The 24358-nt window shown below is 40.1% G+C and overlaps 1 protein-coding gene across 1 annotated transcript in view; it reads left to right on the top strand.

Moving 5' to 3' along the window:
* Positions 1–5239: 5239 nt before the first annotated feature.
* RAPH1 (Ras association (RalGDS/AF-6) and pleckstrin homology domains 1) overlaps positions 5240–24358 on the top strand; it is a 97902-nt gene continuing 78783 nt past the window's right edge. The window contains 1 exon segment of the mRNA XM_037398772.1: positions 5240–5596. The gene's annotated coding sequence lies outside the window, so the exon portion shown is untranslated.

Genomic DNA, 24358 nt, shown 5'->3' with positions numbered 1-24358 from the left:
CTGCAAAACTTCTGATATACTTCTGTCATTTCACTGTGATGTTAATGACCAAACCTCTGCCATTATACCACAGCAAATGGGATGCTTTAATGCTTTTGAAGTCATGTGGGATGTTTGCCCCTATGCTGAAAATTCTAGTCGTTTTGAAAGCATGTGTGGAAAAGAATCTCTATTTGTATTTTAAGTGAATTATGTGCCAGAACCTTACAATTCTTACGAACGAGTAACCTCATAATTCTCAGAGGCATCACTCAAAGAAAGCAAAGATACTCCAGGCTGTATTTATTTGCAGAGTTGTTTGCAAAGCTGTTGCCAAAACTTTGGCCTCTTTTTCTTAGACCATCCTTACCAGTAGTGACTTCTCCAAAACTGACCATGATAGAGTCAGTGTCCTCTACATTAGCATATGTTTGCATCATCCCCCTTGCTGCTGTTGGCACCTAATTCCAGTTCCTGACATATATTTTTTTTCATATGTTAATGGGCCTTTCCCAACTGCCTTTACTACTGAGATTTTTTTCCTCTGTGTTTTAAAGGTAGGGTCAGACAGAAAAATATTGGCTCCTCACATCTCCAAGAAATGTTGAAAAACCTTGTTTTACGAACGGCCAGTTCTGTGGCCCCAGTACTGTGATGGGGATGCACAGCTACATTATTTTTCCTTGTAATCATATTAAGTCAAATGAAGGAAAAGGAAAGGCAGCCTAGGGAGTATTAAACGATTTTGGGAGTGTGATAGATCTTAAAGCCTGTAACTGCTGTAGAAAGCCTGTTGTTTACCTGCCTCTCGGTAAGAATGTCTAGAAATAGAAGCATTTAACATTATTTTGTTCCTAAAGATTAAAAAAACATACATTCTAATTGCACTTTGGAGAAAGAAAATTAATAAAGACAGTTGCGCCATTCCCCATTAGTAGAAACGCCCCGCAGTTAACCTGCCTCAAGCACTTGCAGTATCACTGAATCCCTTGGGTGGGATTTTCCACAGTGCCAGCATTAGCTCAGCCCTGCTCCCATTAAAATCAATTACTGACTTCAGCCTGGGAGGAGAGTCCAGAGAGTCCCTGTGGTGCCCTGTATGTCGGAAGATCCTAATCTTTGTGTGTGCTGTTGCTTCCCTATTTTTATGTGCATGGCTGCACAGGTGCTCAGATGCATTCATGAGGGCCAGGATTTTTCTCAGAGGACCTAAAAAGGAACCAGACAGTCAGCTGTGTGGAATAAAGAGTAATGGAGGGTAATGTGTATCATGGAGGAAAGTGGAACTTCACATAAAATGAAACTTCATCAAGTGTCTAGAGAAGTCAGTTAATTGCAGCCTCTACGCCCCAATTCACAGAGCAAAACCTTCTAGAACGCGTTTTCAATACTGCTTCACACAGTGTATTTTCTATCTATGGAATGCAATTGCTAGAGGCAGTCATCAAGGCAAAGAGTTTAGTAGAATTAAAAAAGGGATTTAGGAAGCTTTGCGAGCAAAGACAACATTTGCAGCTGCATGCGCTAGATTACAACAATGCAGGGGACAAACAAGCTTCCTGCTTCAGCAGCATAAGCTGATTGCTTTGAGGGTCAATGAGAAACGTTTTCTTGCCATGTGTTAGCCCTGCTGGTTTATTGAGATGTGTGATGGGATGGTTTGAGTTTTCGTTAAAAGGAGTGGTAACAATAGTGAATGCTATAGGTAGATTACTTGCTAGTCTGTATTATGGTAATGTTGGCACTTCCATAAAAAGGGTATCAGTCACTAAGTCTGTGATGAAGAGCAGTCTCCCAAGCAAGGGATTGGTTTGGCACTGCTGAGAGCAGAGTTCAGACCCCGGCTATGAACAAGCCTTCCTTTCTGACTGTAGGGACATAGCTTTGTCCCTCTGCTCTTGAAATCGTCACCTGAGAAATGGGAAGGCAGTACTTCTGTAGCTCTTAGAGGTGGAATGAAGGGAAAGTGCGTAACGAAGACAGTGGTCATATTTTTATTCACAGCCCTTCTGTGCTTTGGATTCAGAGTTGTCATCCCACTGCAATTCAGGAGTACTTTAGCTGGAATTAGACAAGATTTTCCTGATTTACACTGATGAAATGAGTTCAGAAAATGGTGTTTTCATTCCATTATTTGTGATGCTTCTCTGAACTTGCTCCCACATGCAAACTGTGGCAGCCTCTCCAAAGAACAGTAGCCCTGAGAAAGCTTAGCAGCCTTAACCTAGAACACGAACAGTTTCTGCAATGGATTATGCATCATGCTGGCTGGCTTGAAACCCTAAAGCTCCTGTCCAAGTCTGCGTTCCTATTATGAGCTACTGTTGTCATTACACCTGTTGCTTCAAGGTCAGATCCTCTTCAAGATATTCTTGTTTACTCTGAACAGTAGATAAAATCTGAGAAAAGATGTTTTTAATGTTTAGGCTGGATGAGCTGAATTATTTATGTTAATGGCTATGGGTGCTATACCTGTTGCTAAGAAATACTGTTGTCATAACTCCCTTTTGAAAATGCCATTATAGCTAGCTGAGCAGCAATAGATACTGTATAGGTTGAGCGAGCTATTTTTTAATGACAAGCAAGATTTTTTTAATTATTTTGTATCTTGAACACTGTAGTTGGCAAAAAAACTGATAAAGAAGCAGGTGAAAACAGGCAGACTGCTCTTCTCCTTGTTAGAGCTGACAGGAGTCACAGGTGCTCAAAGTTCCATGATGGTGTAGCTGCATGTATATATAGATGTACCAATATATGCACATACTTTTTTTTTATTGATAGAGTCTGGATCAGACCCAACTGGTCTTCACTAAAATGTGAAATTTCTGCTGCACAAGTTATTCAGCTTTCTTGGGTCCAACAAAGCAACCAAGATGGGAGTTGTTTTAATTCTGAACTCTCCTATTTCCAGCCTTTGCCTGGTATGTCCTTTATGGAAATTCCCCCAACTGTCTAATGATCCAAAAGCCTACGTAACCTTTGTTTATTTATGTTTTCATATTCAGAATTATTTAAATACAGAAAAAAAAGCTTTGAAGGGATTCAAAGTTAAGCTCAGTTGCCAATGCTACTTAGCCATACCTAAAAAGGAGATTGATAGATAACATCTAGGGAGAAGGGTCAATAGCCATGGAATTATTGCCCTGATGAAAAACAATGATCCATTTTATCCTTTCTAATTTGGAAGCAGATACACATTTAAACCGACCTTCTAACCTACCCAAAGGGCTTAACTATTTTTATTATTTCATTAGTTGTTAATTTTATTGGCAGATGTATGACTCAATCCTCTGTGCTATGAAAACCTTACCCAACATACTGCAGGTATGTACTATTTCTTTGGCCTGGGGGGTGGTTTTACATTAGTAATTGCTGCATGTAATTGGATAGTGGTTCTGTGGGATGCACATGGACCCAGTCTGGTCCTCAATCTTAAAATGGTCTGGCTCTGACCTGTACCCTGGATTAAACTGTGTTGTCTGCTTAGGCTCTGGGCAATTTAGCAAGTTTGATGTAAAGGAAAAAAAATTCCACATGCCAAAAGCAGAGTTTGGGTTAGTCAGCTGCAGCCTGTTTTTCATTTTGATACAATTTCATGTTTGAGTGATGAAGCTTTGCATACTTTATGGCCATGCAGGTCCCAAGCTGCTGCGGTGGTCAGTGTGACTCTGCAGTGCTTCTGTGCTGGGTTAGATGCAGCTGGAGCTGCCATGGAGCTACATGATGAACCTGGCCATGGTACACACAAGTTGAGTTGTTCCTTGTATTGCCCATGCACTAGCTGTGCTTATTCCATGTATTTCTCTTCTACTTCTGGGCAAGCGTTGTCATTCTAATCCCTTCAGGGTCACGGAGGACCATTAGGAAAGCATGGTGGGATTAATACAACCTGGAGACACAGTCTAAACCTGCTGACTACATCAGTCAGCCATTGCCAGCTCACTCTCACTGCTGATACTCAGCAAGCACTGAAAACTGAAGTACTTAGCACATTTATTAAATAATGTAAGCCCACAGGTTTATTAATTTCCACAAACTATGAAGCAGTGTAGCAGTCGTGGTCTATTATTTTGAATGGCTTGATTAAAATTTATTTGCAACTCCAGAAGGCTACTGTAGTCTCTTGGTGAAGATTGCATGTACTTTTACTCCACGTTGAATTTCTTTTATAAATTACCAGAGTTGCAACTGAAACCGTCCGATATTTCTGCATCCATAACTTTGATCTCAGGTTGTCAGAGATACTGTTAATTGTCAGCATTTTATTATGTTGCCCAAAATTTGGATGTGATTTATATATATGTAAATTAGGGATAATTTACATAGTAAAGATTTTTTTGCTAAATGCATTAGAATTGTATGTGTGAACTTTGTCTTTTAAAAGACCTAGTTGCATGTACACATGAAAATAATTTTCTCCGTGTACTGGCTCATATTTTAAAAGCTGCTTTTCCACGTTGCTTGAGACCTAGCTTATACCCTTGGCCACAAATCAGTATTTTCAGAACTAAAATAACTAGCACGATTTGGTACGATCGCTCTCATTTACGGAAAAGGGCGTGCTTTAGCTGACCGAAGTTTCCCCTGGTCGAACGCGGGGCGGCAGGACCCGGTGCGAAGCGCGGCCGCGCCCGGGCTCGGTGCGACAGCGGCTCGCGCGGAGGGTGCCGCCTCGGCGCTGCAGCGCGGGAGCCCCGCACGGGCTGTGTTTAAGCGGATCTCCGCCCGTGCAGCACGGCGTGCGGCACGGCTTGCCGCAGCGCCCCGCGTTCTGTGCCCCTTTGTATGTGGTTAAAAAATGGTGATCTCGGCCCTGAGGCTGCGGCTGGAGGAGAGCCGGGCGTGACCCGCGGGGCAGCAGCCGCCGCCGGCTCTGCGGGAGCGCGGCCGGGACTCCCCGCGGGGTGGCCGGGGCTCGGTGACCCGCTGCCCGCAGAACCGCGCGGTGCCGACGCGGGACGGAAACGCCCCAGCGCTGCAGCCGCGTGCGGACCCGCTCCGCGCCGCCTGGCGCCCGGCCGGCTCGGGGCGGACCGGCTCGGTAGCGCGGCCGCCTGGGCGGGAACCAGCGGCCCCGCGGCGGGGGCGACGGCGCTCGTCAGGGCACCCGGCCGCCAACCGCCGCTCGCGCGCCCAACCGCCGCTCGCGCGCCCAACCCAACGGCCAGCAGCCGCCCCGGCGCGGCGGGGCCCCGAACGCCCCCCGGGCGCTGGCGGCGGGCCCGGCGGGGCGGGGCGAGGTGCGGCCTGCGCGCCGGAAGTGAGCGGCGGGGGGAGCCCGGAGCGGCGGCGGGCGCCGGGGCGGTAGCGGCGTGGACGGAGCCGTGTCTCCGCTGCCGGGCAGGGACGTGCTCTGGCAGCCGGGCGGAGGCGGTTCCGCGCTGGGCGGAAACAAGAAACGGGAAAGGAAGGGAGCGGCGGTGGGAACCGGCGTTGGCGGCCACCATTAGCGGCGGCGGGAGGAGGAGCGGGGGTCTGCGGGCGGAGCGGAGCCGAGCCGAGCCCGGGTGCCGCCGCCGGCAGCGCGCGGGAGCGTGCCCGCCGCCTCGCCCCTCGGTGTTGTGGGGGTTCGCCGCCGCCCGCCAGCCCGCCGGGGCTTCCCCGGAGCCGGGGCGAGGTGAGTGGGGAGCCGCGTTTCTGCCGGGGTTTAGGGGGGCGGTGGCGGAGCCGGGGGCGCCCGCTGGGCCGTGGCGGGCGGGCGGGCGGGGAGCGGCGTTTCCTGCCGCCTCCCCTCAGGCGGGCGGCCGCGGGGGGACAGCCGGGGCTGGGCGGGGGCGCCGCAGCTGAGGCGTGTGAGGGGGCGAGGGTTTGGCGGCCCCCGGGCAGCGTCCTGCGCCCCTCCGCGCCCCAGGCGTCGTCGGGTGATCCCCCCCCTCAAGCGGGCTTTGCAGTGCTGATGACTGGTGGCGGGTTTTGGCGGCCGTGCGTTCCCCCCCGCCCCGGGTTTCCCGGTGTAAGGCATGCCACGGAAGGGCTGGGAAGTGACCGGGGATGCGCCAGGGATGTAGTCGGTGGCATCCAGACAATGTCAGCTCGGGTGAGCCTCCACCCTGTGGAGCCGCAGGCAGTCCAGTCCCTGCACAGGCATCGCCGAGCCTCTCGGTGCCGCCCGGGGAACAAAACACGCGCAAGTCTTCTTCCTTGGTGCAGAAAGAAAAGATTGGTTTGGATTGTTCATTACCGTCTTTTATTTAAACGAAAACCCGACTGAAATCTTATTAAGCTTTTTAGCTGTGAGACTTGCTGAGGGAGGCTGGTTTGTGAAGAGTCTCCCAAGCAAGGCTGCTGTCCGCATCGGTTTTCATGAAGATGGGGAGAGCGGAATATTATGATTTTTTTTTTTTTTTTTTTTTGCATGGGGAAAATCATTGATGGTGGGAGGGAAAAGAGGAGTGTCTGTATAGATGAGTGTCACATGACCTGTGTAAAATTCATATAGGTATACTTATTTTTCTCCTGTATTAATGCTGGTTGTTTTAAGGCGACAGTGACTTACCTGTTCATTTTGGAAGGTTTTATTTCTTTTGGATTTGTTACCTCACGTGGCAGAAAATAGCCACCTGTATGTTTGGGCACTGTCTTTGTGGTTTAGCATTTTTACTGACATTTCAATACTTTTTATTTTTTTGCCTGGTTATAGGTATTCAGAAGGGGACAAACAGCAGTATGTGTAGTGTCATTTCTCATTTACTGAGGGAATACAGATACGCTCGGTTTGATACAAGTATACTATTTCACATGGCTGATACCTTTATATTGCCATTCATGTGATGGACGAATGAGGATCCACCGTTTTGTGAGACTATAAAAATCACACCCACTCTATTTCAAACAAATCGTCTCGTCGCCTGTTCCCCTTCATTCCCCTGTCCTCCAGACAGGGACACGTCAGCTTCTAAAACACCTTTGAGCAGAAAAATTAATTTAGATATTTATTGAAGAAAGAATTTAGGTGTTTATTGAAATGACTTATCTAAACTGGCAAATCTTCCTATTTTACTGTCCGTTTAATCATCTTTTCTCTGCTGAGAAGTTTCCTATTAAAATAGAAGAACAGAAAAATCAGTTGCTAAATCATCTTGAAGAACAAAAGTATGGGTCGGGGAATACTTTACACATAAGTTATATAAAGATGTAGATGTCCATGTGTGATATGCTGATATCCTTCTTGCGTGGGTGTGGTGGATAGTGGAATATACAACTATTTTTCATCACCTAAGTTGGTGTGTGTTTTTTCATATCAGTGGGTGACACTCAAATTACCTTACTGAAGTCCATGTTAGGGAGGCTTTTTGCTTTCATAGAACATTGAAGTAAGTGGCGCTAAGGAATTTATTTATTGCCCTCCTACATATTTCATCTTCAGATAGGTGTTTCCTTAAAATTACTTGGATGTTTAACTCGTACAGCATGCAACAAAGTCCTTCTACCACTGTTTCTCTGACTTGGCATTGGATGACAGACAAAAAAGTATTGCTAAGAGATAAGTTCAGGAAAGCTGAGTAGTTTGCTAGCTGTTAATCTCTCAAAGGAATATAAAAAATAGTGTGAAAAGAGATGCTATTTTATATAGTCTTGAGTCTGCCTTCCTTGTGTACTATCTTAAGAATGCTGCCTTCGGGTTTGAATTTAAAATAGTTTTTTTCCAGGGGAGTAGTACATTGGCATGAACCATTTGAACTTCCTGTATATTGCAGCTTATTCCTTTCTTAATAAGGTAAGCCATGGTACAGAGAACACTTGTTGGTCTAAAGGAGTGTATGAGACTGCTGTGGTAACTTTTGTAGGATCAATAGGATTGATTTTAAGAGGCTTTATTTTTCAAGAGGATGTCTTGGTGTTCTGAGTATCAGAATATGTAGATATTGCCTCATTTCTCCCTTCCCCAAACCGCTGAATTTTTTTTTTGCTGTAAAACTATTGGTGTTGCTGTTTTATTTGAGTTTTGCAAGAATATGAACGTGTGCTCCTTTATCTTTTCCTTCTGCATCAAGATTTTTAATAAAATCAGCTAGTATTTCTAGCCAGAAATAGTTATTTCTTTGTGCTCATAATTGAACATGTTTATGCTGTATTAATCTGATCTTTACTGGTCGTAAAACTTGCCTTCCTTCTTCAAATGTCTTTCAGCCACTGGAGGGGAAAAAAAACCCTACCAAACTGGGACAGAGTTAAATCTGAGTGACTAAGCCAGTTATGCAAATACCAAGAACAACGGTGCTGGAGATCCTAGCCGTTAAGTAATTCAGACCACATTCTTAATAATAGAAAAATCCAAATCTTTTTTGTAACAAATGAAGCCAAAGGTTGCAAAATAAATCATACCTCCTTTTCTGTTAAACAGTAGTTTTATTACTGAATTTTCAAGTAGAACTGAAATAATGTGCTTCACAGCTTCCTATTAACATCAGTTCATACTGAGGACCTTGCTGAAAAAATCTAGAACTCTGCAATTGTAAATAATTGTAAAATATTGTAAAACTGTAAAATAAAAGCCAAAAATGTCCAGCTTGTATTTCAGCACCCAACAATTAACTGGGCATGGATAGGTGCTTATTTTGTGATGTTTCACACCCTTTCTCTGCAATTGCTAGGAGAAAACGTATGTTGATTTACAGCTGAATCAGGTAGTCTCAGATAAACAAGTGTTATAAAAAGGGGCAATCTAGATATGTTTTATTGCTAAGGTTTCATAATACATAAAAATGACGGCAGACTGCTGAGTAGTCGCATTTAATGTATTTCTATGTGGAATGAAATTTTGTTTAAGGAAATGTAACTTACAAAAAGTTGTATTGAGTGAGTCCTTTTAAGGGTTCAAAAAGTATATTGTGATTGACAGTCACACATTTTGAGTGAGTATGCACGTCAAATGGTCTCCAGCTTTAGGAACGTCTACAAGGTTAGTGGAGAAACTTGTGCTATAATTGCCAGTTAAAATTGTTCTTCAGATTGGCAAGAGATTTAAGTTTCTTGCTAATCTGCAGGAATTACCATCACTTAAAAACTGTGTTCATTGAAAATGCCGTATTATTTTCAAGAGGTTAATACTAGAAATTACTAATAACTATCCAGTTAAGCATATTGGTCCCTGTGAAAGAGACAAGTAAAATTCCTTAATGATTCAGCTTGCTAGTAATCATACTCAAAGTTGAAAATCTTATAAAGACTGAGAAAAGTATCTGCAGTATAGTTTTTACGCAAGTTGATGCAGATACACTGGCTGGTATTTTTCACTTTTCAGTGAGCTAAAGTCACTTCTCTGTTTTGTCCTATGGAGTAATTTTAATTCTTTGCCAGGACAGGCTTTAGTTGAAGTGTTTAACATAAGATGTTACATAGGATGTTTTTGTTGAACTTGCTTTTTAAAAATACATTTATTAATGAAGAGCACTGGAAATGTCTTGTTCTTTGAGCTATCCCTTGATTTGTTAGGAAATGTATGGAGAAAGACGATGAGCACAAGCGTTTGAAACTGGCCAGAGGTTAAATATGAGGAAAATTGTTGCTGTCTTATTTCATAATGAGTTAGTCGGATTCTACAGAGAGGACTGGATAAGAAGGAGGAATTCCAGAGGTACTTACAAAAATAATTTAAAATTTTCTTGGTCATATAACATGATTTTTACCTGTTACTGAATTTCTAGTCTCAGACGTTCATCAGATTAAATTGATGTAATCAGGAAGGTGATAGAATTTTCATTGCCTCTCGTCTTTTTAGGAGAGCAGTGTGTAAAATGAAAGTTTTTATTCAAAAATGTTACAATGATTCTGGTGAGAGAATTACTGTACACAGTAGCAAAACTGTTTTGGTATATTCATTTTCCCTAAGTAAATATTTTGAAGTGTTCAAGAAATTAAGTTGTTGCTGATAAAAATGCACTGATGTTGCATGGAGCATGGTAAACTGAATGAGAATTGTTCTCATCTTGTGTCAGAATTATCTTAAAAATCATTCCTTATTGGAATGTTAGTATATTGTTCTAATTGTTTTATTTGACATCTGCTGAAATGGTCTTGTACTGTGTAAGGGTGTCAGTACTCTGTCAGCCTAAATGTTTAGAACAGCAAGTTGTGTTCGTATACTTAGAGTGCTCTTTTGCTGAAGCTATGTTAAGCACAGATCCAAACCATCTTACTGCTGTTTATTGCAGCACAATAGGTGAATTCTAGCAGATCAGGATTAGAAAGAAACAGGAGCAAGAAGTGACATCATTCTCCCATTTCATGGCTCTGATCGATTTTATTACTTATGTCAGTATAACATTTTCATCTAAAAACGTCTTGGAAAAGTTAGAGAACCTGATCATTTCTCTGAAATGCTTGTATGAAGTGGAAGAATATGCTAGATAAAACGTACTTACAGAAGGGGCCTGGAGGGAGACTTAATAGGCATCCTTCATCCTCTCCAGTGCCTTTACCCTTCAGAAAGCTTTGGGAGCAGTTGCATGGGAACTGGCAGAAACTTCTGTTCATGTGATAGAGTTGAAGTCCACTGCCACTGTCATTGTAAAAGGAAAAATGTTTTCAGAGGTGTCCGAAAATTACTAGCCTTACTGAAACTGTAATTGGTAAATTTGCATCATCTGCTTCTAAAATTGGATTTTGAAGGCTATGCCATTAAATAGTGTTAGAAGTGCAAGTAATGAGTATGTATCAAGCATTGATGATAAAATAATCCCATCTCACATGGTTGAATTCTTACTCTCATATCACCTTTGCAGTTAAATTCCTTCAATATATGTCATAAAATTGCCTACTGAGGTAAGGGCAACATGAAAAGTTCACTGAGTTACTGCACACTGTGAAAAATGCTACCTTTACAGCACAGAAATTATAAAGGGATTTTTTGGTGTGGAGATGGTGCTAAGACAGTTTTGCCCAACTGTGTTTTCTCAATCAGTGATGAAAAAAATTATGGTTTTTTAATGTGCCTGGTTTTCTTTTAAATAATTTCACTGATTAGTATGATGAAAATCTCATTGCCAGAAATGCCCATTTAATTGGTTTAATCGCTGAGACAGTATACTGGAGGTATGTTTAATATTTTCCTCTGTCAGAGGGCTTGTAGTGGTACTTTTATGTTTAACTCTGTGAAGCTGCTGAATTGATCCTTGTGATGTGCCAGTGGTGAAAAGACAAATGTTCAGAAGGAAATAGCTTGTGTACACTTTTGCTGGCTTTCCATCTCGCCTCTTTCTGTCTCCTCATGATGAGATGTCACTGATAGACTTCATTATAGGTGCTATAGAAGGTAGCATTAGCAAAACAAATGTGCAGGTCCTTTGGAGGAAGTAGAATTACTCTATGCGTTGTTCATAAACTTCTTCCAGTCATTAATCTCTGAACAGATGCATTTGTTATGCCTGGAATAGCCACAAGTTTGCAGTTCTCCCTGCTTGTATCTCTGACAGGGCTGACCCAACCACAAGAACTGTATATTCCACTCAGTGTTGTTTCTGGTAGGTAGGTCCCTTAATGAAATGCTAGTAAGAAAGGTGAAAGAGAAGCATTTGAGGTCAGTGACAACTTTTTTTTTTTTTCTTATGCTTTTTCTGACAGAAATATTCTTAGGTCTTATGTAGCTTTAGTGATCACTGAACTGTTGTGTGTTAAAAATACTCTTAAAAAAGAAGAAACGGGTGAGATTTAATCCACATAAATTCTGTGATCGAGTTTACAGCTTGATCCACGGCGTGCCAGGTTGGTAAAATGGAAGGGGTGATGAGCTGCAGTGAAAGGTTTTACTTTTGGGGAGCTGTTGAGAGGGGAAGCGAAGCTATGTCCTTGTGTACATCTTCCTAGACCATGATTATATAGTTTTGTGAAATTAAAGTTTCTTTTATCTCTGGGATGTAAAAACATTTTTTAAAATAAAGACCAACTCCCTTACAGGCTGCTATTTGCACCTTATGAGTACTGAAAGGCATCTGTCCAGGGTTTTAGAATCTGTTGTAGGAAATGTGTTGTACCAGGTTTTTATAAATTAATTCATTTTCATATCTATATGTTATCTATACTTACTTAGGCAAGCTGGTTTACAAAGCTGGGATGGGTTCTAGCTCAATATTGAAAACAGTAAGTTTTTAAGATGTTTTCAAACATCTCATGAATGAGGCTGACTTTTGCAGCTTAATGATGATCTTCCAAAGGTGAAATTGGCATGGGAAGCTTATTAGTTCTGCAGAAATACTGTACTTGCATGCTAATTGCCTTAATTTAATCCCAAGTTTTTTCTGCTTTGTGTGTCGAGTTCATTGCTTGTTATGCCTCTTCTTTATGGTTTAGAACAAGAAGTATTAGGTGGGAAGAAAAGTACTCTAACAAATGTGAAACCATTTCATTATGACTATGACAGTGTTCGCTCAGGTTTTCTTATATGATTGGCCGCAAATGCACAAAGATAAGATTGGAAGTTCTTAAATTTGTGTGAGCTCTGAAACTTTGTGTCTTCAAGGAAAAGACATGCTCTGTGAAATAAATGGCATATCTATTTTAGCTTCCTTCAGAAGTGCGGACAGTGTTCACCGCCCAGGGAGTTTCCTCAACACTGTTCTATGGGAGGACATTGCCAGTGGATTGTGTCTGGATAATCAAAAGCCTAAGTCTTTGATACAGCCTGTTGGCTACTCTTAAGCCGTTTCCCACTCGGGTATGGTTGGCTTTGATTTGATCCTGACTTGCCTAGTTTATGATTGTATAGTGATGAGGCATCTTGCATAGGATTTCTGATTCCATGCCAGAAGCCAAGCATTCCAGGCTCTCTTTATTTATCCTTAGTAATTTTGCTTCCTGCTTTTCTCCTTGCTAGAAGGATCACCATGACTATTTAAAATTGAGTTAATCATTGTTGGAATTTGTTTTAATATACCAATGCAAGTTTGGACTTCCCAGGTGTCTATAATCGTTCTTCTTCACAGGTGACTAAAAGTGTTATCCACAACTGTGTTTTATAGTGCATTAAAAAACCCAATTCCCGTAGTGAAAAAACTCCTTAAGTTGCTCTGAGCCTTTAAAGAAAAATGCCTTACAGACCTCGGTTCTCTAAGGAAATTGTCACTTGTTTCTTTTATGCATGACTTAAGAAAATGACCTTTTACTTGGACATGTAGTTGTGAGTGGCTTTGATGGAAACGTGGGTGATTGCTCATTATTCCTGGAAGAGCATTCTGTAAGTTTGTTGCGTGTGTCAGTGATCAACATGTCTAGTAGTTTGGATTTTAGTTAACAGAAGTTGAGTCTAAGGGCTTATGAAAAACACTTGTATCTATTAAATAGGGGCATTTTGTTTAGGTGAGGAAGTGTAGAAAGCCAGTAGTTTTCACTCACTAGTAGCTTTGCAAGGTAGTAATACTGACTTGTGAATTCCTTTGGCCACCTGTGAGCACGTCATAGTTCAGGAGAACAACTGGCTGATGCTGAGTAACAGAAGATCACTTTTTCTTTCACCTTACTCAGGTGTGTCTATCAATAAGTGACTTAGTGATATTTTATGATCTGTTCTGTGAAACTGAAAGCCTGTTTGTCAGATTGATGTGAGTGCCAACAGTAAATTCCTGCCCAGGGAGGAAGAAAAGGAATTATTTTCCTAAAGAAACATTCGGTTGTTCTGGATTAGAGACCTTGGAGATTCTTTCTAAGAAGCATAGCAGAAATGAGAAGTCTCATTTTCGGCAATTACATGGAAGAAGAAGGAGGGCCCTGTAGAAAAGCATGAATGTTGTCTTCCCTTCTGGCAGCTGGCAGAGCAGAAAATAGAAGCAATAGGGAAATGAGTGAGATTTTTAGGAGGGACCACATACCCACATCACAGTTCTGAAAGTGAAACAATGTCTTTATGAAGATTGCTCTGTATTAACTAAACTCCAGTTGATAGTGCAGTATACAGCGCAACCTTTTGTGCTGGTAATCCCTGTTCGTGAAAATCAGACTTTTTTTGTTAAAAAGAAAATGAAAACCCACAAAAAACCTCAAGTGCTTGTGATTAGCTTAAGTGAAACTTTCTATTTTGATATTAGTCCTGTTTAGCTTGAATCTGTGCAAAATTTGAGAAGGTCCTCAAAATCAACAACGATTGAAAACAAAAAAAGCCCTTGGAATTAGTTATTACTAATACTTTGTAATGAGAAATTTTAGATTATCTTTTATCAACAAATGGAATATTCCTGGAATGACTAGTGTGCATTGTGGGGTTGAAAGTCCAGTGTAGAGCAAACAAAGTATTTTCAGACTGTGCACTTTTACCTTCAGTGGTTCACATTCTGGAATGTGAGGACTTGGGCATCCCTCTTTTGAAAAGAGGTGTCACTTAAGTTTTGTTCTCCTGAAGTACCAGGTAGTTAATATATTTACAGGTGTCATGTAGGAAGATAGCTTGGCTAGACTGTTATGCCCAAAAGTCTGGGGAAGGATTTTATGTGTCTTTCTGGGTTTTTTTTTCCCCCTGGACCTTGATCCTTTAAAAGTATGTTAGGTTTATGTGGCCTTTAAATTTAAAATACTTGTACTGTAGGAGAAAAACTGTAACTTGACACAAATTACTTTGATTTAATTTAATGTTGAGTTTGTCTGCTATGGTTGTCATGAGAAGAGTTTAAATGGAACTTCCGTTGGCTTGCTTTCTGGCCTGAAGACTGATCCAAGTGTAGTACATAAGGCATGTTAATATATTATCTGTGACTTTTAAAATTATTCCTCGTATCTAATACCTTCTGATGATTGATGTTTTTCACTAATTTTTGTGAAGTGTGTACTTTCTTATATTGAAGATGACACAAATTGTTGTGTCCCCGTATAGTCTGATCATGGGTCAACTTCGTAGCTCTGTATACTGTTGAGTAAAAGGTGCATTAGCATTTGGGCAATGAGAAGCAAACCTGAAAACAGTAATACAATAGGTCTACAGCGTTTGCAAAACAGGAGAATGTGCTTTAGAGCAATGTCTTCCCAAGGCTTTATTTAGTTTCTTGATTTTGTAGAGCATAATAAACTCCCTACCTTTTGAGCTTGGAATACACCTCTCCATATTTTTTTTGTCAGTCATGAAGGTATGTGGTCTGTCTTTTTGTTTAAATGTACCTCATCTGAAACTAGAATACCAGAACATTTTAGTTTTCTGTATTTATTCTCATTATTAACTTTCTGAGATAAGGTTAGTCTGGCATATTCTTTGATATAACTCTTGACAGGCTGTGAGCATTTGAGAACAACATTTCTGTGTATGTGAGTTGATGAAACATGATAAAATGCTACAAGATACTGATGTGTCTTGTGTAGTATATTGTTCCAGGTAAAGCTGCCTAAATCTTAATTTTCAACTTTAGAGTGAGTTGAAAAGCAAAATAATGGGCCAGTTGTTCTCTTATGAACATGTTCAAAATTGCAGCTGACCTTACCTTGTCTGCATTCTTTTTTTGCTGTGCAGTATAGATTTAAATATTTAGGTTTACAACTGTGCATGCTTTCACTATGTTATGATGTGCCATAAGAGTGGAGAAGTCATAGCCTACTGATAAATTCAGCAGCTGCTTCTTCATTCCTAAAATTACTTTTGCTGGATTGCTTTCCTTAAAATGTTGGTATTTTTAGTATGATTTAGGCAGTATTATTGATAAGAATATGGAACTAACGTATATTAAAAAATAGGGCTTTTCTTGGTTTTGCAGAATGATTAAATATATTGTTTTGTATCTGGATACTGTACATAAAGTATGCATCTTAAATCATCACCTTTTATCATGTCTATTTATTCCAAGCCACTCAGACTGAAGTTATCAAACTTTCTGGAGTATAGTGGCAGGCGTTGTTCAAAACCGTAATATGTAGGGTATAAAGTTGTTTGTTATTTATTTTATAGAATTCGGAATTTGTAGATGGCTAACCAGTTAAAATGTCATATTATAGCTTCACCTTTGAAAATAAAATTTAAAATTTTGCCTGAAATGACTGGTTGTGGATAACTGAAGTGCTGTGATGGAGTACTCTGTTAAACTAAAGAATGCTACTTTGTGGGGGAATTGAAGGTGCAGTAAAAGAAGCCCTGAGTTTCCTTAAGATTTCTTTCCTTATTCCTGAAATTCTGTTTACATTTATAATGTGAGTATTAACATTTCACCAGGAGGTGCAGGAGTAGCAGCAGTCTGATCCTGTGTGCATCAAGAATCATCTACGTATTATATGAAACTAGTTTGAACATATGGTTTGAGGTTTATGTTTCAATACTAGTAAATAGTGATCCTCTTGCTGTCATTAGGTGTGTATGCCCTAGCCTGGTATTTAATGGAATACAGATAGGTAATGATGTAATTTTCATATTTTATTGCTACTATGCTTAATATATTTTATCGATCGTGTTTAGAAAACCTGCTTATAACTTGCTCTGATCTCCTCCAAAGATGAGCAAGATAAGCACTGAAATGATATCCATGACACTGCATTCTGTAAAAAAAATTGATTTGTGCCCTCGGTGTATTGCAGATCTTTCATAGTGTCTTGAGGAATAGGACTTTATTTAAAAAGAGGACATTAGGTCTGCCACAGAGGAAGCATTATATTATGGATTAAACGCTGTCCTTGTCATCTTTGAACCGCACTTTCTGCTGTCTTGTTACATGCATGATTTTTTTTCTCTTTATACAGTCTTCCAGCTCTCTAGTTGAGTTGCAGATGAGTAGTTTCAAAAGTTGTATGTGAGCTTTCTTGTCCTTTTTTGGGGTATTGGTCTTGGAGTGTTTGCTTCTGAAATGCTGCTTGATTTGAAACTGGATAGGTAGAAAAATCCTTTTTTCTGTGCTGAATTCCTTCCTATACTTGGATTTAGTTTTGCATGCATGCTCTTAAGTTTTGTTGTCTGGAATTGTCCCACAGGATACTGTGTCCACTGAGAACTGGACAGAATATTATTCTTGGTGTGCCCTGTCCCAAAATGCACATGGGGGGAGGTTGGGTGGTATAATTCGTTATGTTTGTCCTGTGCTTTCTGCATATTCTCACCTGGGAAAAAATTCTTTAGATGATGCACAAGAATTGGAAAAGGGGGCTGAGAACTTGCTTTTTGTGACTTAATTGCCTTTTAAAAAATATAAACTGTCAGGAATAATAAAGCTGGAAGGAGGTACTATTAGAATTGACCTTACTAGTTAGACTTAGTGCAGAAGGCTGTGAATGTTTCCACAGATGTATTGCTCTTTTAATTGTTTTTTTTCTGAGAGAAGGTTGTGATGTCAGATTAAATGGTGAGACCAGGAATAAACAAGGTTTTAGGATGTATACCATCTTTTTTTACAGGTGTTTCTTCATAAATGATGTTGTGGGGCATGCTTTGGCTTGTGATGGAGCTGTTTCATCTCTGTATGGATAGAGATGGTGACATAGAAATAGTGCTAACAGCCAGGTATTGATTCCTGGTAATCATTCTCAGCGGTAGTGCCATGGGACCATAGCCAGTCAGTTCCCTTAATAAGTGTGAAGGTCCGCTGGCAGCTCTTGCAAAACAGCTGGACGCGATGTTACAGTATACTACTAGCATCTACTTGTTGAGTCATTCGCTGCTGATCGTTCTAGCTGCTGTCCAGTAAATAAGGAGTTTTGGCTAGTTTCTTGACTAAAATTTCCATGTGCACACTGGTGACCAGTCTTTTGAAGAGTGGTCATTACACTTACTTCACACTGATTAGAGTTTTGTCAGGCTTTTGCTACACTGCTGTATGTTCAGGCAGTATCAGAATGTGAGGTTAAGGTTTTACAATACTATTGAACAATAGAAGGAAAGCAAACCAACATGGCCCATACCTTCAGCGTTCTCTTCTGTAAAACAGAATTCTTTGTATGACTTCCTTCAGTATGATGGGAACGTTGCCTAGGTAATTGCTTCCTTATTTATTCTATTTATATGTATCATCCTTCAAAGTGTGTTGCAGGATTTCTGTCAAATGCAAAAGAGCATTTTCAACACAATGCCAAACAGCTGTATGAGAACAGAAGCTGCTTCTTCACCAGCACAATTTAAAACCTGCCTTGTGTATAAGTAATTTAATCCAAAAGAGGACCCAGCCCAACTGTAAAACCTAACTATGGTCTGTGTGGAAACGTTCTAAAGACTTCTTGAGACTTAAGTATCTGACGACTCCTAGTAATGGATTATGTTGGTAATGTTACCTGCCTCCTCTCTAGTGCTTTTTATGAGCAAGTGTGGAAAAGGTATACTAGTGTAAATAAAAGTAAAGTTTTTTACTTTCTGACCTCTCCAGTACAGTTGCAGCTAGAAGGTGATAGCAGTGAGCACTGGGAATCCATCCTTGGTCCTTGTGACCAGCGATGTTTAGCACTGCAACAGCAGCAATACGTGGAAATCTTTTCCAACTTTCTTCCACTGACTTTTGGGCTTGTTTCTCTTTTTGCTGCAGAGGGAGGACTTTTCTCATTTATTTTTCTTTACTTGAAAAGGGATGGGGAGTGTCATGGTTGGGTTTTTATGTTTTCATGTTTTTTGGTTTGTTGTGAGGCGTTTTTTGTTTTTTAAGAAAAAGATTTTTGAGGTTTTCCTTTCCAGTCTTTGACTTGTAAAATTAAATTTTAAATGGCATACTGTCTTTTGTATGTGTGTAACATTGCCCCAAGTACACTATTCTAAGTCTAATATTTCTTGACTCTTCAACACTATGTTTCTTCTTTCTGCTATCACTTCATCTTGGAAAAAGACCTGATTTGTTTAGATAAATCAGGAGATGTATACAGGGAAACTTTTGATTTTCTGACTTCGTGTATACAAATGGCTTGGATTGTCTGCTGTGCCCTGCAGACTGTTCAGTCTTAACCTTTTTCTTCTGGTGGGAAGGAAAGATCTTCTGGTTCTTTCCAGTACTTGATCATGAGAGGGAGGTGTCACTGTTTAACTCTGGCGGGTGACTAAGCCCCACGCAGCCGCTCACTCGCTGCCCCCACAGTGGGATGTGGGGGAGGACTGGAAGAGTAAAAGTGAGAAAGCTAGTGGGTGAGGATAAAGACAGTTTAATCGGTAAAGCAAAAGCTGCATATGCAGGCAAAACAAAACAAGGAATTCATTCACTGCTTCCCATGGGCAGGCAGGTGTTCAGCCATTTCCAGGAAAGCAGGGCTCCATCACATGTAACAGTTACTTGGGAAGACAAACTCAGTAATTCTGAATGTCCCCCCCTTCCTCCTTCTTCCCCTGGCTTGTGTAATACTCAGCATGATGTCATATGGTATGGAATATCTCTGGCTAGTTTGGGTCACCTGTCCTGACTGTATCCCCCCCTCCCAGTTTCTTGTGCCCCTTCAGCTCTCTGGCTGGCAGGGCCTGAGAAACTGAGAAGTCCTTGACTTAGTACAAACATCACCCAGCAACAGCCAAAGCCATCAGTGTGTTACCAACATTGTTTTCGATTTGGTGTGAGAGCACAGCACTGCACCAGCTACTGAGAAGAAAATTAATTCTATTCCAGCTGAAACCAGGACAGGGGGTGATGGTTGGTTTTACCTATATAGGAGCTTTGCATCAAAAAATCTCCAGTACCATAATGAAGTGATTGGAATTAGTCACTTTGGCAGGTTTAAAGGCTTTTGCAGGACTTGACAGTGGGAAAAGCCTAATTTATGACAATTTTATCATAAAACTCAGTAGAGTAGAGTTTCATCTCATTCTTATGCAGCATGACCTATGAACTGAACTTGTGGATTATTTCTGTGTCTACGCATGACATTGTTCACTAGTTGTTTGGTTGGGTTTTTTTAGTTATATCCTGAGGTTATTTTGGATGTGGCATCTGAAACATTTTACACAGTGGTGTCAACAAGCACAGGGGATTTTTCTAACTTTTCTTATGTACTTTATTAAATATTTGGGTTGTCCTTGACCTGATTTAAAGTCTGATTTTTGTCCTACCTCAACCTGTAATGTCAATTTGGCAAACAACTTCTTGATATTCCAGTTTATACAAAAGTATATAGAGATTAAATGCACCAAAAATGCCCAGAGATTGTTAAGGCTAGATATATGGCTGAGATGATGCTGGATGTTTTTATTTTTTTATGAGATGGTTTGTTATTGTTTGACCTGTCTAAAAACTGTTGCTTCAAATTATGTCAAATCCTTTCAGCCACTGAGTCATAAATGACATAATTCAATCTGTTATTCTTCTCCTAAGAGATCTGCACTATGAAAATTCAGATGCCTTGTCTGTTTTAGTGGACTCTGTTATGTTTTCTATTTATCTTAAAGACCCAAAGTTAACTTCCTTCATTTATGCTTAGAACCAAACAACTCTGCCGTGTGAAAACCCATTTTCCTCATGAAACGTTTCCATCTGAAGTCTAATGTGGCATAAGCCCTGTTATATCACTGGAAGTATTCCTGAAAAACATTGATGAAAGTGTTCTTGACTGATGTGCTTAAAATCTTGTTCTGAAAATGTTTTAGTAGGTTAGACTACCCGTTTTAAAATTAGATGTCACTCTTTGTTGGTTTTACTGAAATATCATAGCTGAAAGCTGGAGTTGTACCTTGCCCTAATTAATTCCATGTTTGTTTTGATGATCAGGAACCAGTTTCTTTATGTTTTTAGGTCTACTTTGACAATTGAGTAGAAAGATTGGGAAGATTAATGTCAAGAGGACACCTTGACAAAAGAGCTGTATTTCTAGCTACAGGCAGATGTTCTCTACCCATCTCTCTGCATGCTTTAGAGTTAGTCAAGTGAACTATCTGCTGTGATGAAAGTGAACAGGATGAGATGCCCTGACCTGTATGAATGCACTTTAACGCACTTCTTGTGAATGAAAAAGGGAAAAAAAAAAAAAAAAAAAAAAGCAGAGGTGGTGATTTAATAGTAAGAGCTGTAATACCTCATCTTTGAGATGGAATGACATTTCTAATTCTGCAGGGTGAAGATGAATGAAGTCCATCGCTTCTATAGATTTTAGAACCTCCAAAGAAGCAGCTCCATTTCATTGCAGTGTTCCCCTCCCGCTGATAGAAACAGATGTGTGGCACTATCAAATACAACATGCCTTTACAGTCTGAGCCTGTTCCCTGGCAAAAGTTATCAATACATAACTATACATAAGGGATTTAGTTGTGTATTTCAGCAATTATAAGCTACCTTTACTGCAAGATGTACTGGGATGCAGGAAGAATGTGCAGGAAGTTCCCAGTGGAATGAAATTTGTAACTCTGCAAAACTGATTTCCCTTTTTGGCTTGTAAACCTGTTTTAATTTGTTACATGAAGGCCCTTTAAGGTATGTTAGGCTGTAGCTCCTATCAGCAGAACTTTATAAATCATTTGGAAAGGTAATAGGAAGAAGTTGCCAGCAAGACTTAGACCTGAATGGATGTTTAGAGGTCTGAAGGAAGATAGAAAACCAATAAAAGCCATGAAATAGGGTTTTTTATAAGCTTCATCGTAAATCTTTTCATGATGCTGCTTTTTTGATTTAATTCAGCTTGAGATAGAGAGCTAAGATTCAAGTGTAATAAGCCTTTCCACAAAAAATGAAACTAAAAATATCTTCCAGCCAATTCACACCTCACTGTTTGCAATTTGAGGAAATGAAGCTGAAGGCTAATGGAATGTTCCACAGACCTCTGCATCTGCATAAACTTCTTCATAGCACGATAGACGGACATAACTTGGTAATTATTTTGCTTTCAAATACTGAGGTGCTAATGAATTAAGAGACTTACTGTAATGTAGCTTTTTAAATGGTTGCTGTCACCTACAGTTTAAATAGCTACTTTTGCTGCTTTGTGGTTCATTGTGGCTACAACAAATTAATGCAGATCAGTGGTTTCTTGCCAACCCTTGTCCTTAAGATGTGAATGCGATCCAAGTAATTACCATTTCTAGTGTCAGAAATGACATTCCTTATACAGTGTGGTCAACTCAGTACAGCTGCTTTAGCAGTAAAAATAGTCATTGTGGTGCACATTCCACTTCTAGTGTTGTATTCTGTAGTTTATTCTTCTGACTCAATCCTTAGAGAGGTCTTTATACCAAAGAAGTTGTTTCTGAGGAAACAAAAATAATTGTTCTTTTGGGATGTTCAGAAAAAAACTTTACTCTGAGGCTTGCCAAATTGTTACACAGCTGTTAAAATGATATAATGGGGTTTTTGTTTGACTAAGGTTATAAATACAAACTTCCTTCCTCCTGCATTTATAATTAATCTAGGTGTATGTAGAATTTGTGATAAATCTCTTCAAATTTTTGTTGAGGAAGACTACCTATGAAATGCTTACAAACTTCAACATGCAATTTATATTTGCTTATGAAATGGGTGACCTAATTTTCTGTGAACTAGATATAACCTCCTCCCCTCGTCCTGCCAAAAGAATGTATGTCTAGAACAAGAGTTTGTCCTTGTTATATATAGCAGGAAAATATTCCTCTGAGAATTCTTGACCAGAATACCCTTAATCCTGGGAGGAGTTCACTATGGTTAAGTTGCAATAGAGCATACTTAGACTTCAAAAATGGGCTCAGAGTGGACGGCAGGTTCTGTTTTGTTTGTGTAGGTCAGGTATTCCTGCATTTGTTGTGAGCCATGTTCCCTGCTGCTTTCCAAATTATGCTGAAGGAAATGACAGCACTGGCAGTCAGCCTTGTGGACACAGGCTTAAGTATTTTGGAAAGGAACTGAAACTGGCTGCAGTGATAGTGTAAACTGAGGTAGTATTTTGCCTTGGGAAGGGCATGGTTCTTTCAGCATGATGTAAATTTAATATGCATTACAGTATAAGCTTGGTTTTAGCCCTGTTTTTTGAACCAATGCTTAGAAGTTGCATGTAATTGTTTTCAAACGAGGACATGAATCTTTCTTTTCTGTAGGAAAAAACAGAGGTAATGTGTGTTAATAAAACAATACATCTATGAAAGGTTCAGATTTTTTTAAACAATATTGTAGCATTGATATGTCTGTAAAAGTTTTTTTTTTGTTTAGTTTTTTTTTTTTCTTTTTTAAAACATATTTTTGTAGTACCACATTTCTAGCAGGGAAAGATGGAGGAATTAAAATATCTGACTAGTTGAGAAAAGTCGTCTGTAAGTTTTCCATTTGAGTTCAGGAGAGAATGATCCTTGATGACTTCTGATATTAGGGTGTAATGGCAAAAAGAGGCAGGAATGTTTGTTTTTTGACAAACTGTTGCTTACTTGAAGATTTCTGAAGTTTAAGGGTTTGATTCTCAGTTACATAACAAAATAGTAATAAACCCAGATATGTTTTGTGATCACCTTTAGAGCCAGATATTGAGAAGACAAAGGCCCTGCTTTCAGTGGCAGCAAGCTGTTTGTGCAGAGTATTATGAGAAACTGTAGCTACTGCTGAGTGTGTAACTGGCTGGTACCCTTGTTTGAGTACTGAGCTCTGTACACCTGCTATCCCAAACATTTCCAAGATGTCATTTGAGTTGGTGAAGCCTTGAGAGTGTGCTAGTGAGATGCGTCTGTGCTGGACAAGGACAATGGGAAGTAGTCATTCTTCCTTCTCTAGGAAACGATACAGGGTCCCTCTTCATCTTTCCATAAGAGAAAGATAATTTCAAACACTGAAAACCAAAAATTGTCTGTAGTTGAAATTAGGGGTTCATTTTGAGTTAAGGTATTCGGGGATCTACAACAGAGTATTCCTGTAAGTACTCTTTACACTAAGTAAAGGTCTAGCAGAAGATATTTTTAAAGTGTCATTCCAAAGGAATTTTGCAGTCTTGACTCTGGCAATGTGGGGAAAAGATTAGAAAATTCTTACTTTGCCTGTTACTCCAGACTTAGTTTGGCAGTTAATTACACAGAATTTTGTGAGCCCTTAGTATTCCTTGCTTGGAATTATGAGTGTTTAGGGGTTTTTGTTTTGGTTTATTTTGGGGGGGTTTTTTTAGTTGTGTTTTTTGTTTGGTTTTTTTTTTGTTTGTCTGTTTTTTAAAAACTATTAAATTGTGTCCAAGTATTCTTATGAAAGAATTTGAGTTTAGGTATTTCTGAAAATATTATGTTATGTTAACCATTCATGCTTGTATCTTTTTGGTTTTTGAAAAGAACCTAACAAACTCCCAAAACACAGATGAGTTTTACTAGCGTGTAAAGATTTATAATGCATGTACTGTAGTCTGGAAGGTTGTGAAGGAATGTAGGAGGAAGGCTGCTGTGTTGTGTGCCTGAAGCTCGTCACCGCATTTCTCTTTCTCACTGCTCACAGCAGATTGCAGGCAGTCAGCTGCGTGCTGGTGGTGCCAGCAGGTTGTGCGTACTCATCTGAATGGAGCCATATACAAACTTTGAAACAAATGTGAACTTGTATGTCATGGCTTAATTTTTACATGAAGACTGCAGAATGTTTCTTACACTTCCAGGAGAGGCAACCTG

This window comes from Falco rusticolus, chromosome 8, assembly GCF_015220075.1.
Source record: "Falco rusticolus isolate bFalRus1 chromosome 8, bFalRus1.pri, whole genome shotgun sequence".
Classification (NCBI taxonomy): domain Eukaryota; kingdom Metazoa; phylum Chordata; class Aves; order Falconiformes; family Falconidae; genus Falco; species Falco rusticolus.
The sequence above is the reverse complement of the archived record's forward strand: the minus strand, read 5'-3'. Positions and strand labels throughout refer to the sequence as shown.